The sequence below is a fragment of the Mya arenaria genome, chromosome 12, assembly GCF_026914265.1.
Source record: "Mya arenaria isolate MELC-2E11 chromosome 12, ASM2691426v1".
NCBI classification, from domain to species: domain Eukaryota; kingdom Metazoa; phylum Mollusca; class Bivalvia; order Myida; family Myidae; genus Mya; species Mya arenaria.
Window position 1 is genome coordinate 65,444,929 of NC_069133.1, and position 14,493 is coordinate 65,459,421.

General features: G+C 34.2%; 2 non-coding genes and 2 pseudogenes across 2 annotated transcripts; all 4 read left to right on the forward strand.

Moving 5' to 3' along the window:
• The first annotated feature begins 5,220 nt into the window (after nt 1–5,220).
• Nucleotides 5,221–5,358, forward strand: LOC128212648 (U1 spliceosomal RNA; annotated as a pseudogene).
• Nucleotides 5,359–5,732: 374 nt separating this feature from the next.
• Nucleotides 5,733–5,851, forward strand: LOC128212567 (5S ribosomal RNA). Its single transcript, XR_008257487.1, has one exon. It is a non-coding gene; the product is annotated as a 5S ribosomal RNA (ribosomal RNA).
• Nucleotides 5,852–12,616: 6,765 nt separating this feature from the next.
• LOC128212652 (U1 spliceosomal RNA) lies at nt 12,617–12,754 on the forward strand (annotated as a pseudogene).
• Nucleotides 12,755–13,128: 374 nt separating this feature from the next.
• On the forward strand, nt 13,129–13,247 carry LOC128212559 (5S ribosomal RNA). Its single transcript, XR_008257479.1, has one exon. It is a non-coding gene; the product is annotated as a 5S ribosomal RNA (ribosomal RNA).
• The last annotated feature ends 1,246 nt before the right edge of the window (nt 13,248–14,493 follow it).

Genomic DNA, 14,493 nt, shown 5'->3' on the forward strand with positions numbered 1-14,493 from the left:
GGATAATGAGGGTGAGATGGAGTTTTCGTCTGAGGCCAGAGGGGAGAAGCGTTCCGCTTCCGAGGAGACGGACCCTGGTTGGGATGTCGTCGACCGTCGGAGGCGGAAGGCCAGGGGCGCGTCTGTGGCCGGGTCTGGGGACTCCAGAGGTCTCAGTGCGATCCTCGTTGAGGATCCTCTGACACCCGAGGAGTCCACGGCCCAGGACACGGTCATGGACGAGCTTCTGTCTATGCAGAGTCCTTTTCATAATTAATCCTTTTTCCTCTTTTTTCCTTTACGATTATGTCTAACGATTTAAAACCTTGTTTTTGCGGAGATTTACCTGAAATGTATTATGGACAGTGCCTTTGCCTCACGATTTCTATTTACGGCTTTGCCGGGTCTAAAATTCACTGTGTACATGTATATATTTTGCTTCTCTTTAGTTGAGCAAGGTTTATCGTTGACACACCATGGTCATATATATAGGCGTTCTTTTTCCAATATATGTCATTTAATACTGTCTGTTTATTTCTGTCTACACGGACAATGTACAGAGTTTACGATGTATCGTCTGCCGTCCATACTACTAGTATTGGATTTTCGTCTGCTAATAGTTTACACCTTTACTTCTTTCGTATTAAACTACTTTATCTCAGAATATTGTAAATTTAGCGTTATTGCCTACATATATCTGTACGTTACAAGGTTTAAATTGAGTGTTCGTCTGCTAGTTATAAACTTAAATCAGAAACAAACTATTTCGTCTGCTTTTGGTTTGATTAGTTTAAACTTAATCTCAAGATTGACAGGTACAATACGGTTTAAAATGATTTATGTACACAGTGTTTATTTAAAATGGCTTTAAATATATTTAGTTTAAATATTAATGGACTTCGGTCTAAACCCAAGCAATCCTTTATAAAGGATTTTATTTCTGCTAATAATGTAGATATACTTTGCTTGCAAGAAACGCATATTAATAATTTCTTTTTCGTTAAAGATATTGAAATACACATTTCAAATAAATACAGATATATATGGAGTTATGGTTTCGGACAGTCAGCTGGAACATGTGTCATAATTATAAATGATAAAATTAATATTGAAAGTTTTCAAACGGATTTTGATGGTCGGTTTTTATATTTAGATTTAGATATTTGTGACTTTAAAGTTAGATTATGTAATATATATGCACCAAATGTTCCTGGGGAACGTAATGAGTACTTTACAAATATTAAACAGTTTTTTGTTACATCAAGGAATTTAATTATTTTAGGAGACTTTAATTTTATTTTTGATACTAGGCTAGATAAAATTGGAGGTAATGTTGATAAAGGTAGTCTTGGTTCAAAAATATTTTCTTCAGTTATTAAAAATTATGGTTTATTTGATGTTTACAGGAATAAACATCCGAATACGGTTAAGATATCTTGGTGTAAAAATGGTATTGGGTGTAGGTTAGATAGAATTTATTTTTCTTTAAAATTCAAAGGCGAAATTATAGATACTGGTTATATGCCATGTCCTCTTTCGGATCATGATTTTGTCTACTTTAAACTTCCTTTAAATAATGATATAAGTATAGGAAAGTCGTATTGGAAATTAAATAATTCCATATTATCAGATGAAGATTTTCAATTAGGTTTTAAGTTCTATTGGAAAATTATTAGTAGAACTGATGAAATTACCCTTGAGTGGTGGGACAAGATGAAGTTATTGATTAAGGAATTTTGCATTGATTATAGTAAATGTAAGAATATTGAATATCACAAAGAGTTAAGAAATTTAATTAAAGAGTATCAAAGTTCAGCGTCTATTAATGAGAGAATATTTATCAAATCTAAAATAAGTGAATTATATAAAGTCAAACATACTGGTGCTCTGATTCGTAGTAAAGTCAATATGATTAATCATAATGAGAATATTTCAAGCTTTTATCATGATGTGGAATTTTCTAAAAATAAAGACAAAATTATATACAAGATAGTCGATAATAACAGAGAGAAAAATACATCTCTTGGAATATTAGATTCTTTTAGGAATTTTTATAAAACTTTGTATGCAGCTGAATATATTGATAGTTCATTAAATGACATTTTTCTACAAGATTTACCCAGAGTTTCTAATGATGACAATGATGATTTAATTCAAAATATTACTGTTACTGATATTGAAACTGCCTTAAAACAAATGAATCACGATAAAACCCCTGGTAGTGATGGGTTAACGTCCTTGTTTTATTTGACATTTTTTAATATTTTTGGTCCAATTTTAGAGAAATTATTCAATATATGCTATGACCTTGGAACTATGTCTAATTCTCAGAAATTATCTTACATTACTTTATTATGTAAAGATAAAAATAATCCGTCTGTTATGAAAAATTATAGACCTATTTCTTTATTAAACGTAGATAGAAAGTTGTTATCTAAAATAATTACTAACAGACTGACCAATGTTTTACCAAGTATTATTGGTATAAGTCAAACATGTTCTATTAAAGGTAGATCTATATTTGATAATATACATTTAATTAGGAATCTATTAGACTATATTGAACAGAAAGATATTACTGCTTGCTTTATAAACTTAGACCAGGAAAAGGCTTTTGACAAAGTGTCGTGGCCATATATGTTCTCTGTTTTACAGAGTTTTGGTTTTGATGATAAATTTATTAAATGGATTAAAGTTTTATATAATGATGTGTCCACATCAGTTATTGTTAATGGACATATTTCAAATCCGTTTCAATTAGAGCGTTCTGTTCGCCAGGGTTGTTCTTTATCTCCGTTATTGTATGTTTTATGTTTAGAACCATTAGCCAAAAAAGTACAAGATGATAAAAATATAAATGGTGTCATAGCTCCGGGTGGTAAATTTCACGTTAAAATGTCTTTATATGCAGACGACAATACTACAGTTCTAACTGACAATCAATCCATTAATTTGTTTTTTTAAACATGTTCATAATTTTCAAAGATTGTCTGGTTCAAAAATCAATTTTAATAAGTCATCGGGTATGTTTTTAGGAAAGTGGAAAACTCGAGACGATCATCCTTTTGGTATTTCGTGGGTTGAAAACTGTAAATTATTAGGTTATAAATTTGGTTATGATTTAACTAATGATGATATATGGGGTAAACTATTCAATAATTTTAGAAATACTTTGAATTTATGGTCGTCACGAGCAATGTCGTTTAAAGGTAAAAGTCATATTTTAAATAGCTATGTTGTTTCTAAAATATTGTTTTATATATTTGCCCAGGACATGCATCATTATTACTTGAATAATTTCCAAAAATCATGTTTTAGATACATATGGAGTAGTACTTTTGAACCAGTTTGTAGGAAGTCGTTATACTTACCTTTCAGTCAAGGGGGTTTAAATATACCTTGTATTTCTTTGAAAATTAAAGCTTTCTTTTTGTCGCATATATGTAGATATTTAAATAATGATGATATTCCTTGGAAGTATTTTACAACATATTGGATTGGGATACAAATGCGTACATATAACCCCTTATTTGCTTCTAATTTAATTCCGCATAGTGATTTTGTTCCTCCCTTTTATATTAAATGTCTGAAATATTTAAAAGAATTTGAAGAAATTTCTTCCTTTGTGCCTAACCTATTAAATGCAAAGCAATTATATGCGACTTTTGTTACAAGGAATATTGAACCAAAGTGTGTAAAAGATAATCCATATATTAATTTTAAAAACGCTTTCAGCAATATTTTTTCAAGAGCAGTAGACCCGATATGTAGAAATACTTGTTTTAAACTTGTTCATGACGTCACATACGTTAACTATTACTTATCAAGATTTGATCGTTCTTTACCAAATAAATGCACTTTTTGTGATAGAGTTGAGACTATTGACCATTTATTTATAGAATGTAGCTTTGTTCTACCTTTGAACAAAGCATGTTTATATTTATTCAATCTACTTACAAATGGCAATTATTCATTTAGTAAAAAATGGTTTCATTTCTTTGACATTGAATGTAATCACAATGTTAAATATGTCCTTCTTATTATTTTGTCAGAGTCTAGACATATTATTTGGTGTAGTAGGAATGATGTTAAAAAAGAGAAGAAAACTTTAGCCTCAAGTGATCTCGTTTATAGGTTTTTTAATAGAATAAAATATAGAATTTTAATTGATTATAAAAGGCTACATATTGATAAATTTAAATTGTATTGGTCTGAATTCTGTCTAATAGAACACAGTCAAATCAAGTACTTTACCATTTTAAATCCAAAGTTTCATATTAAATAATATCTTGTGTATGCAATGCTTTCAGTGTCTTTGCTGTTTGTGTTTTTCTTCTGCTTTCAGGTTGATGGCTGCGCAGGAAGGGCATAGCTTGGACTGACGGTCATTTCCCTGGGGGCAGAAGATAGCCATATTATTTGCATTTTATGTATTGTTTGTATTATATGTCTTTTTTCATAGATACTCTGTCTCGCTCTCTCATTTCATGCATCTCATTCATGTGTATATATGTAACCCAGTCAGGGATTCATATCATTTCATGCATACTTTCCTCATTTCACTCACCCTTCATATGTATATATGTAACCCAGTTTTGGGACCATTATCTCATTTCACTCATTTAAGGTTTCGTCAGGGTATCTCTAACCTTTTCTTTATACCAAGGCATTTTTCTAAAATTATTGCTTTTTCGTAAAGTCTTCTTTTTTACATTTCATTTCATTGGTCGGGGGTGAGGGAGGGGACTTGGGGAGGTCCGCACTATGAGCCTCGGTGCGGAACTGCTCGGGTCGTCATCACCATCTTCTGCCAGATATCTTTTTAAATGACAATTCAAAATTATCCTGTTTTTCAAATGTTTGAATTTTTTCACCTTGGTATACTACTAACATACTTGCCTCAGCACCACCAGTTTATAATGTATATAATTGTCTGTATTATGTGTTATTTGCTTCTCCCCTCGACGCTGAGTTTATCTAAAACAGTTTAAATATATAGATATTGACTTTTAAAAATAGTTCAACAAGTGAAAGTGACTTTCAAGTGACTAATAGTGAAACGATATAAAAGTGATCGATTAAGTGAATATAACAGTGACTTTTCCAAACTTCAAAACTATTGCATTATGTTACTTTTGTTATTTATATCAATGTTAAGGTGCTTTCTCGAGGCAAGTTGGGCGGGGCGCTTTACACCCCACCCACATGTTATTTTATGTGAATAAAGTTTTATGAAAAAGAAAAAAAAAATGGCGGTTCCCCCAGGAAGAGGCTCTTCCATTGCACTTCGGTTGGGCTGGCGCCTGCGATTACCCCAAATGTGGGTAACTCGGGTGCGCAATTTATTTGTGTGGGAGATTGCGTTCGCGCTAACTCCCGATCATAATAAAACAAAACTAAAAAATAAAAACATAATAAGAAGGGGTCTCGTCTGACAGCGTGGCCGCTCGTCATTCTAAACGGTAAACACGTGTGCGAGCGCACACGAACGATAGTGTATTAAAAGTGTTACGCGTACAAGCCTGGTATATGGTTATGCTGGTTGTACTTATAAATACGGAATACTTGTTCTATTACCTATTATTTTTAATAATGTTCACGTTTTATATCATTACCAACATCGCCATTATTATTATTATTACTACTATATAATTGAAATGTTGCTATGATATATAATTAAATGTGAAAACTAAAAATAGAACACCGTCTGCTTAAGCAACACCTATATAATGCTTCGTTTTACAGGTACTGATGTCTACGGCCATATCACGTTGAAAACACCGGTTCTCGTCCGATCACCGAAGTTAAGCAACGTCGAGCCTGGTTAGTACTTGGATGGGAGACCGCCTGGGAATACCAGGTGCAGTAGGCTTTTACTTTTTGTTTAAATATTATATGTATTAAAATACGTTTTAATGCACGTTTTCGTGCAGTTACGTGTACACACTGCAATTATTTCACACAAAAATGCAAACTTTTGTGAAAATGCGTTACATATAGGACCACTATCGCTGAACAACGTTGTTATTCGTATTTATGACGTTGCGTCTAAGAGTGAACGTCTCTTGAGCGCAATGACGTAGAAGCGCTGCCGTCATGACGTTGTGACGCGATGTTAAATTTCAACTGACGTCGCAGACTTGGCAACGTCAGGAAGACATTAGTTTTTGCGTGGATACGTTACGTTACGAAGCAAGTGTTTGTATTGACACATGTTTTTAAAATGATGTGAATTTTGCGCTTTGTTGTTACGACATACTTACATGAGTCATGGCTACTTATACACACATATTGAATGCAGCGGTTACGTACAAACCGGAAGCACCACTCTAACCTTGCATACACAAAATATGCGTTTTAACGAAAATGCGAAATGAGAACGGGGTTTCTGCCCAAACACGGAAACAATGTGCGCAAGCGAATACAGCGCGCGCGACAAGACCGCGGTACCCTTGTTTGACCAGGCCTGTACTCGGAAACTGTATTCATGTTGGTATATAAGTGAAATAGCCGCCGCTGCCCAGCATACTTACCTGGCACAGGGGATACCGTGATCTGCATGCAGTAATTTCGTTTTCCTCGTGGAGCTTTACTTAAAGTGTATTTCAGTGGAGTGTTAAATAAACATGACTAGTATTGCTGCATACTTTCCCGCATTAGTGGGAAAGGCAGTTAGTGCGGACATAGAAAATAGATCCGTGAAAATTTCATGTATGAACAATAGAAATGTTTCTATGGCTGACTTAGTCATGATGATGGGAAAGTATAATGTAGACGCAGGAGAAGTGGACACCATTTCCAGGGGACCTCCGGGATCACGATTTTTCGAAGTGTCTTTACGCAGCCGAGATGTGGTGGAGCGATTTATAGGAAATACTGATTTTTCATATAGAGGGAAAAATTTCAGTGTGGTTGATTATCATAATCAAATCGTTGAGTGTCGTGTGCACTGGTTGCCAGTGCACACATGTGCAAATGTACTTCATAGCATTTTTGAACGTTATGGAAAGGTCCTGGGTATTTCTGATGACGCGATCAAGTTCGGGGAAAATTCCGTTAAAACAGGAATAAGGATTGTCAAAATTTCAGTGAATGAAATAGAAAAGGGGCAAATTCCCCACATCTTGAATTTTGAATGTGGAACTCGAGCATTGGTGACAATGCGGGGACGTGCTCCTCTGTGTCTGCGCTGCCAGCGCATTGGCCACGTGAGGAGCACCTGCCCCGGCATTGTCACTAATGCTGGGGCAGTTGTTTCAGGTGAGGCAACGCCTGATCCTGAGGCTGTTGTGAACGAGGTCGGGGCCGAGGTCGTGGAAGAGAAGGTGCAGGATGTGCAGACAGGAGGGGTGGAGCAGACCAGGGAGGTGGAAGTCACGGAGGAAACTGGGATAGCTGCAGAGGTAGAAGAAACAGAAGGGGATAATGAGGGTGAGATGGAGTTTTCGTCTGAGGCCAGAGGGGAGAAGCGTTCCGCTTCCGAGGAGACGGACCCTGGTTGGGATGTCGTCGACCGTCGGAGGCGGAAGGCCAGGGGCGCGTCTGTGGCCGGGTCTGGGGACTCCAGAGGTCTCAGTGCGATCCTCGTTGAGGATCCTCTGACACCCGAGGAGTCCACGGCCCAGGACACGGTCATGGACGAGCTTCTGTCTATGCAGAGTCCTTTTCATAATTAATCCTTTTTCCTCTTTTTTCCTTTACGATTATGTCTAACGATTTAAAACCTTGTTTTTGCGGAGATTTACCTGAAATGTATTATGGACAGTGCCTTTGCCTCACGATTTCTATTTACGGCTTTGCCGGGTCTAAAATTCACTGTGTACATGTATATATTTTGCTTCTCTTTAGTTGAGCAAGGTTTATCGTTGACACACCATGGTCATATATATAGGCGTTCTTTTTCCAATATATGTCATTTAATACTGTCTGTTTATTTCTGTCTACACGGACAATGTACAGAGTTTACGATGTATCGTCTGCCGTCCATACTACTAGTATTGGATTTTCGTCTGCTAATAGTTTACACCTTTACTTCTTTCGTATTAAACTACTTTATCTCAGAATATTGTAAATTTAGCGTTATTGCCTACATATATCTGTACGTTACAAGGTTTAAATTGAGTGTTCGTCTGCTAGTTATAAACTTAAATCAGAAACAAACTATTTCGTCTGCTTTTGGTTTGATTAGTTTAAACTTAATCTCAAGATTGACAGGTACAATACGGTTTAAAATGATTTATGTACACAGTGTTTATTTAAAATGGCTTTAAATATATTTAGTTTAAATATTAATGGACTTCGGTCTAAACCCAAGCAATCCTTTATAAAGGATTTTATTTCTGCTAATAATGTAGATATACTTTGCTTGCAAGAAACGCATATTAATAATTTCTTTTTCGTTAAAGATATTGAAATACACATTTCAAATAAATACAGATATATATGGAGTTATGGTTTCGGACAGTCAGCTGGAACATGTGTCATAATTATAAATGATAAAATTAATATTGAAAGTTTTCAAACGGATTTTGATGGTCGGTTTTTATATTTAGATTTAGATATTTGTGACTTTAAAGTTAGATTATGTAATATATATGCACCAAATGTTCCTGGGGAACGTAATGAGTACTTTACAAATATTAAACAGTTTTTTGTTACATCAAGGAATTTAATTATTTTAGGAGACTTTAATTTTATTTTTGATACTAGGCTAGATAAAATTGGAGGTAATGTTGATAAAGGTAGTCTTGGTTCAAAAATATTTTCTTCAGTTATTAAAAATTATGGTTTATTTGATGTTTACAGGAATAAACATCCGAATACGGTTAAGATATCTTGGTGTAAAAATGGTATTGGGTGTAGGTTAGATAGAATTTATTTTTCTTTAAAATTCAAAGGCGAAATTATAGATACTGGTTATATGCCATGTCCTCTTTCGGATCATGATTTTGTCTACTTTAAACTTCCTTTAAATAATGATATAAGTATAGGAAAGTCGTATTGGAAATTAAATAATTCCATATTATCAGATGAAGATTTTCAATTAGGTTTTAAGTTCTATTGGAAAATTATTAGTAGAACTGATGAAATTACCCTTGAGTGGTGGGACAAGATGAAGTTATTGATTAAGGAATTTTGCATTGATTATAGTAAATGTAAGAATATTGAATATCACAAAGAGTTAAGAAATTTAATTAAAGAGTATCAAAGTTCAGCGTCTATTAATGAGAGAATATTTATCAAATCTAAAATAAGTGAATTATATAAAGTCAAACATACTGGTGCTCTGATTCGTAGTAAAGTCAATATGATTAATCATAATGAGAATATTTCAAGCTTTTATCATGATGTGGAATTTTCTAAAAATAAAGACAAAATTATATACAAGATAGTCGATAATAACAGAGAGAAAAATACATCTCTTGGAATATTAGATTCTTTTAGGAATTTTTATAAAACTTTGTATGCAGCTGAATATATTGATAGTTCATTAAATGACATTTTTCTACAAGATTTACCCAGAGTTTCTAATGATGACAATGATGATTTAATTCAAAATATTACTGTTACTGATATTGAAACTGCCTTAAAACAAATGAATCACGATAAAACCCCTGGTAGTGATGGGTTAACGTCCTTGTTTTATTTGACATTTTTTAATATTTTTGGTCCAATTTTAGAGAAATTATTCAATATATGCTATGACCTTGGAACTATGTCTAATTCTCAGAAATTATCTTACATTACTTTATTATGTAAAGATAAAAATAATCCGTCTGTTATGAAAAATTATAGACCTATTTCTTTATTAAACGTAGATAGAAAGTTGTTATCTAAAATAATTACTAACAGACTGACCAATGTTTTACCAAGTATTATTGGTATAAGTCAAACATGTTCTATTAAAGGTAGATCTATATTTGATAATATACATTTAATTAGGAATCTATTAGACTATATTGAACAGAAAGATATTACTGCTTGCTTTATAAACTTAGACCAGGAAAAGGCTTTTGACAAAGTGTCGTGGCCATATATGTTCTCTGTTTTACAGAGTTTTGGTTTTGATGATAAATTTATTAAATGGATTAAAGTTTTATATAATGATGTGTCCACATCAGTTATTGTTAATGGACATATTTCAAATCCGTTTCAATTAGAGCGTTCTGTTCGCCAGGGTTGTTCTTTATCTCCGTTATTGTATGTTTTATGTTTAGAACCATTAGCCAAAAAAGTACAAGATGATAAAAATATAAATGGTGTCATAGCTCCGGGTGGTAAATTTCACGTTAAAATGTCTTTATATGCAGACGACAATACTACAGTTCTAACTGACAATCAATCCATTAATTTGTTTTTTAAACATGTTCATAATTTTCAAAGATTGTCTGGTTCAAAAATCAATTTTAATAAGTCATCGGGTATGTTTTTAGGAAAGTGGAAAACTCGAGACGATCATCCTTTTGGTATTTCGTGGGTTGAAAACTGTAAATTATTAGGTTATAAATTTGGTTATGATTTAACTAATGATGATATATGGGGTAAACTATTCAATAATTTTAGAAATACTTTGAATTTATGGTCGTCACGAGCAATGTCGTTTAAAGGTAAAAGTCATATTTTAAATAGCTATGTTGTTTCTAAAATATTGTTTTATATATTTGCCCAGGACATGCATCATTATTACTTGAATAATTTCCAAAAATCATGTTTTAGATACATATGGAGTAGTACTTTTGAACCAGTTTGTAGGAAGTCGTTATACTTACCTTTCAGTCAAGGGGGTTTAAATATACCTTGTATTTCTTTGAAAATTAAAGCTTTCTTTTTGTCGCATATATGTAGATATTTAAATAATGATGATATTCCTTGGAAGTATTTTACAACATATTGGATTGGGATACAAATGCGTACATATAACCCCTTATTTGCTTCTAATTTAATTCCGCATAGTGATTTTGTTCCTCCCTTTTATATTAAATGTCTGAAATATTTAAAAGAATTTGAAGAAATTTCTTCCTTTGTGCCTAACCTATTAAATGCAAAGCAATTATATGCGACTTTTGTTACAAGGAATATTGAACCAAAGTGTGTAAAAGATAATCCATATATTAATTTTAAAAACGCTTTCAGCAATATTTTTTCAAGAGCAGTAGACCCGATATGTAGAAATACTTGTTTTAAACTTGTTCATGACGTCACATACGTTAACTATTACTTATCAAGATTTGATCGTTCTTTACCAAATAAATGCACTTTTTGTGATAGAGTTGAGACTATTGACCATTTATTTATAGAATGTAGCTTTGTTCTACCTTTGAACAAAGCATGTTTATATTTATTCAATCTACTTACAAATGGCAATTATTCATTTAGTAAAAAATGGTTTCATTTCTTTGACATTGAATGTAATCACAATGTTAAATATGTCCTTCTTATTATTTTGTCAGAGTCTAGACATATTATTTGGTGTAGTAGGAATGATGTTAAAAAAGAGAAGAAAACTTTAGCCTCAAGTGATCTCGTTTATAGGTTTTTTAATAGAATAAAATATAGAATTTTAATTGATTATAAAAGGCTACATATTGATAAATTTAAATTGTATTGGTCTGAATTCTGTCTAATAGAACACAGTCAAATCAAGTACTTTACCATTTTAAATCCAAAGTTTCATATTAAATAATATCTTGTGTATGCAATGCTTTCAGTGTCTTTGCTGTTTGTGTTTTTCTTCTGCTTTCAGGTTGATGGCTGCGCAGGAAGGGCATAGCTTGGACTGACGGTCATTTCCCTGGGGGCAGAAGATAGCCATATTATTTGCATTTTATGTATTGTTTGTATTATATGTCTTTTTTCATAGATACTCTGTCTCGCTCTCTCATTTCATGCATCTCATTCATGTGTATATATGTAACCCAGTCAGGGATTCATATCATTTCATGCATACTTTCCTCATTTCACTCACCCTTCATATGTATATATGTAACCCAGTTTTGGGACCATTATCTCATTTCACTCATTTAAGGTTTCGTCAGGGTATCTCTAACCTTTTCTTTATACCAAGGCATTTTTCTAAAATTATTGCTTTTTCGTAAAGTCTTCTTTTTTACATTTCATTTCATTGGTCGGGGGTGAGGGAGGGGACTTGGGGAGGTCCGCACTATGAGCCTCGGTGCGGAACTGCTCGGGTCGTCATCACCATCTTCTGCCAGATATCTTTTTAAATGACAATTCAAAATTATCCTGTTTTTCAAATGTTTGAATTTTTTTCACCTTGGTATACTACTAACATACTTGCCTCAGCACCACCAGTTTATAATGTATATAATTGTCTGTATTATGTGTTATTTGCTTCTCCCCTCGACGCTGAGTTTATCTAAAACAGTTTAAATATATAGATATTGACTTTTAAAAATAGTTCAACAAGTGAAAGTGACTTTCAAGTGACTAATAGTGAAACGATATAAAAGTGATCGATTAAGTGAATATAACAGTGACTTTTCCAAACTTCAAAACTATTGCATTATGTTACTTTTGTTATTTATATCAATGTTAAGGTGCTTTCTCGAGGCAAGTTGGGCGGGGCGCTTTACACCCCACCCACATGTTATTTTATGTGAATAAAGTTTTATGAAAAAGAAAAAAATGGCGGTTCCCCCAGGAAGAGGCTCTTCCATTGCACTTCGGTTGGGCTGGCGCCTGCGATTACCCCAAATGTGGGTAACTCGGGTGCGCAATTTATTTGTGTGGGAGATTGCGTTCGCGCTAACTCCCGATCATAATAAAACAAAACTAAAAAATAAAAACATAATAAGAAGGGGTCTCGTCTGACAGCGTGGCCGCTCGTCATTCTAAACGGTAAACACGTGTGCGAGCGCACACGAACGATAGTGTATTAAAAGTGTTACGCGTACAAGCCTGGTATATGGTTATGCTGGTTGTACTTATAAATACGGAATACTTGTTCTATTACCTATTATTTTTAATAATGTTCACGTTTTATATCATTACCAACATCGCCATTATTATTATTATTACTACTATATAATTGAAATGTTGCTATGATATATAATTAAATGTGAAAACTAAAAATAGAACACCGTCTGCTTAAGCAACACCTATATAATGCTTCGTTTTACAGGTACTGATGTCTACGGCCATATCACGTTGAAAACACCGGTTCTCGTCCGATCACCGAAGTTAAGCAACGTCGAGCCCGGTTAGTACTTGGATGGGTGACCGCCTGGGAATACCGGGTGCTGTAGACTTTTACTTTTTGTTTAAATATTATATGTATTAAAATACGTTTTAATGCACGTTTTCGTGCAGTTACGTGTACACACTGCAATTATTTCACACAAAAATGCAAACTTTTGTGAAAATGCGTTACATATAGGACCACTATCGCTGAACAACGTTGTTATTCGTATTTATGACGTTGCGTCTAAGAGTGAACGTCTCTTGAGCGCAATGACGTAGAAGCGCTGCCGTCATGACGTTGTGACGCGATGTTAAATTTCAACTGACGTCGCAGACTTGGCAACGTCAGGAAGACATTAGTTTTTGCGTGGATACGTTACGTTACGAAGCAAGTGTTTGTATTGACACATGTTTTTAAAATGATGTGAATTTTGCGCTTTGTTGTTACGACATACTTACATGAGTCATGGCTACTTATACACACATATTGAATGCAGCGGTTACGTACAAACCGGAAGCACCACTCTAACCTTGCATACACAAAATATGCGTTTTAACGAAAATGCGAAATGAGAACGGGGTTTCTGCCCAAACACGGAAACAATGTGCGCAAGCGAATACAGCGCGCGCGACAAGACCGCGGTACCCTTGTTTGACCAGGCCTGTACTCGGAAACTGTATTCATGTTGGTATATAAGTGAAATAGCCGCCGCTGCCCAGCATACTTACCTGGCACAGGGGATACCGTGATCTGCATGCAGTAATTTCGTTTTCCTCGTGGAGCTTTACTTAAAGTGTATTTCAGTGGAGTGTTAAATAAACATGACTAGTATTGCTGCATACTTTCCCGCATTAGTGGGAAAGGCAGTTAGTGCGGACATAGAAAATAGATCCGTGAAAATTTCATGTATGAACAATAGAAATGTTTCTATGGCTGACTTAGTCATGATGATGGGAAAGTATAATGTAGACGCAGGAGAAGTGGACACCATTTCCAGGGGACCTCCGGGATCACGATTTTTCGAAGTGTCTTTACGCAGCCGAGATGTGGTGGAGCGATTTATAGGAAATACTGATTTTTCATATAGAGGGAAAAATTTCAGTGTGGTTGATTATCATAATCAAATCGTTGAGTGTCGTGTGCACTGGTTGCCAGTGCACACATGTGCAAATGTACTTCATAGCATTTTTGAACGTTATGGAAAGGTCCTGGGTATTTCTGATGACGCGATCAAGTTCGGGGAAAATTCCGTTAAAACAGGAATAAGGATTGTCAAAATTTCAGTGAATGAAATAGAAAAGGGGCAAATTCCC